General features: G+C 39.5%; 1 non-coding gene across 1 annotated transcript; it reads left to right on the top strand.

Annotated features, from left to right (window-relative positions):
* Positions 1 to 2,745: 2,745 nt before the first annotated feature.
* Positions 2,746 to 2,852, top strand: LOC145608573 (small nucleolar RNA R71). Its single transcript, XR_014105842.1, has one exon. It is a non-coding gene; the product is annotated as a small nucleolar RNA R71 (small nucleolar RNA).
* Positions 2,853 to 3,284: the final 432 nt, after the last annotated feature.

Below are 3,284 nucleotides of genomic sequence, written 5' to 3' on the forward strand. Positions count from 1 at the left end.
TAAACCACATACGTACGCACAAAAACCAAAAATAGACTGACGGGACACTTCTCTTGGGCACAGTGTCACGGTGCTGACTATCGTAACACGGTGCAGTCTACCGTCAGCCGGTAGAAAGCGTCGTGTCACGACACTGTTCACCGTGGCGCAATAGGTCTTGCCGTGACACGGTGCTCAGTTCCAGGTCTTTTTTGTGAGTTTTTCCAGATTTTAATTGATTTTAGGTCCGTACTAATTACTATGTGGAAATAAAAACCCTCGGTCATGGGTTAAACAAAAAGAGCAAACACATGAGGGTTAGCACCAAACAAACCATGTAGCATTTAGTCACGATGATGTAAAAAAAAGAGTTCGCAACCTAAGGTCAAGATCTATGTTCAACTATTGGTCAAGCTTTGGGTGTCAAAAGGGTACCATGGTTAAGAGTTTGGACGCGTTAACAAGGCAGCCTCCCTTGAGGGTGTATGCCAACGGGCGGCTCCGCGAGTTCGTGATGAAATCAAACTCGACTCCATGGTTTGGGTGGATTTAATAACTCGGATGAACCCTTATTGCCATGAGCGTTTTTAGGTTGATAGAGCTTAAATCCCCCGGGGCTAAGACGCATGTAGAACACACACGTTTTTTCAGAAAAATCGAAGGAAGTTGACTGTGAGAAGAGAAAACAAACCACCAGACTGATTTAGGACTGCCGTGACACGGCAGAGATTCCCGTGCCACGGTGCTGCACACCGTCAGATGGTGTACTGCACCGTGACACGGCAGATTCTGCCGTGGCATGGCAGTCAGAAAATCTGACTGGTGCTCTGTTTTTCCTTCGTACGCAATAAAGTTATTCAGTTTTTCCTACGGGACAGACCTAAATGCGACGTTAAAACTTCTATGCTTATTCAAAAATGCCAAATTAATCACATGAATATTTTTCAAGAATCTTTCAAGTCTCATCCACTCATCTTAATTAAATACCGATCACTCAAATCGATAAATAACAAAGAATCCTCCCTAGTGGAGTCGCCAAATTGTAGGCGTCGCTCAAAGTGCGCCTATGTTAAAGCATGTGTGAATATGCTTGGCACTCATAGGAAGTGGGAATTGACATAATGCGATTAGGGACAAATAAAGTAGGGAGCCGCCAACAAGTTTTTAAGGAACTTGTAAACCGTTCACGGATCATAAAAAGGCAACCACGATAAAGGGACAACGAAAGGCACTAACGATTGACCCGTGAAGGTTACACCCCATTCATAATCCATGAGATTACTAACTCCATATGGTTCGGAACCACGAAAGGAGGATCGGGGATGATGGTACGAAGTGAGTCACGGAGTCACATTCGCCCGTATTGGCCTCTACTCGATTCTTATAGTGAAAATTGATTCCTGCGATCTCAAAGGCATGCAAACAAATATTCAATTTGCTCCAATCTATTATTAAGCTAAATTGGTTGAATACTAATCCAACACATAATTCTAAAATATCGTGATCACTTGATTAAACAACAAGATTAAAAAGGATCCTAAACCGGTTGTCCAAATTATCTTATTAGGCGTGATTTTCAATTACATATTCCCTTTAAACATGCAATATGATGATCATAACAATAATAGAATAAACATTAATATTGAAAGCAATATAACAATAATTCCAACAATATAAAATCGTTAGAAAAATAATAGAAATAAAAGGAACATAATTCTTACTTTGATTCTGTTTGCTTGCAACTATAAAATATTAAACGAGTTAGTAACTTCAAGGAAATAATAATAATAAAACAATAATTAAATTAAATTAAAGTAGAGTTGATTTGGGGCCAAACCCTCAAACAGTTCTACCTTTCACGCCTTGGCTTAAGGACAGAACCACGAGTAAAGTATGCACTCCTTGGAGTACTTGAAGAAGGAATTTTGAAAGAAGAAGGGTAGGCTAGTGTTTAGGCTAGAGCATAGAAGAGAGAAAAATAGAGAATTAATTCATGCCCCGTACATCAGAAATGAGGGGGTATTTATAGAAAAAATGTGCTGAGGGAACACACAGAACCCTAAAAAGATAAAAACCCTAAAAAAGTATACCGCGACACGACAAAGTGTACCGTGACACGGGAAATCCCACCGTCAGACGGGGAACATTCCAATGACACAATATACTGCTGTGTGACGCGGGAAATATTTAGTGAACTGGGGAGAAAACTCGTTAAGGGTTTACGCGAAAAGGACACGGAAACCCCCGTGTCACATCAGGTGCCCCGTGTCACGGGGAACCCCACCGTTAGACGGGAAAATTTCCCGTGACACGGTGGACTATTGCCGTGACGCGGGAGTTTTTAGTCCGTTTTTCCGTCTAAATTCATTTTTAACCCTAATTTCGTTCAGCATTTTAAGTGCTGATTGATAATTTCGGGCCATTTCTGATTTATTATTATTATTTGGGCTAAAATAAGAAAATAAGTAAATAAAATAAATAAAAGGTTTGGGCCAAAATAAATAACAAAACAATAAAATAAAAAAGGTTTGGGCTAAATTTTTTTTAAAAAAAAAAAACTATGCTTTGACCAAACATCAAGACTGATTCATGGATTATTCAAAAATTAATTAAATACGATTTTTTAAGCACTCTCGGGATTAAATACTGAACCCGACCAATAGTGACGGTGAAAGGTTGTTCATCATCGGGTTTGATTTTGGGGAGACATTTTTAGGTGTCTACACAAGTCCATTGTAAAAAGCTTGGATCAACTGCCATTATGCTAGATTATGGTGGGGGAATTCTCTCTATAGATCCTTAAACCTTTCCCAAGCCTCATATAGAGTTTCATCTGGCTTTTGGTCAAAGTTTTGAATAGCACTCCTTAGTAAAGCTGTTCTCTCTACAGGGTAATATTTATTATAAAAATTCAAAGCAAGAGTTTCCCATTCAGTAATACCAAGTGCAGTTCTATTCAAACCATTAAACCATAATTTAAATTTTCCACATAAATAAAATGGAAAAAAAAACTCCCTAATTTGGTCTTGCGTGACCCCAGCTTGCCTAATGGTATTGCAATATTGACAGAAACCTGCAATGTGAAGATTAGGATCTTCACCCTTAGCTCCACTGAATTGCTTCCTCTCTATCATCGTGATAAATTGGGGCTTAATCTCAAATTGCACTCCATCAAGGGCCGGAGTAGGAGTAAGGTGTGGAAAATTTGTCAGCGACGGCTGCGAATAATCGCTAAGCTTGCGATGTGGCTGTGGAGGTGGATTCGTCATCATCTTTGATTTAGGTTCTGAAGAAACTTCCGAATC

This window comes from Chenopodium album, chromosome 2, assembly GCF_948465745.1.
Source record: "Chenopodium album chromosome 2, dcCheAlbu1.1, whole genome shotgun sequence".
Taxonomy (NCBI): Eukaryota; Viridiplantae; Streptophyta; class Magnoliopsida; order Caryophyllales; family Amaranthaceae; genus Chenopodium; species Chenopodium album.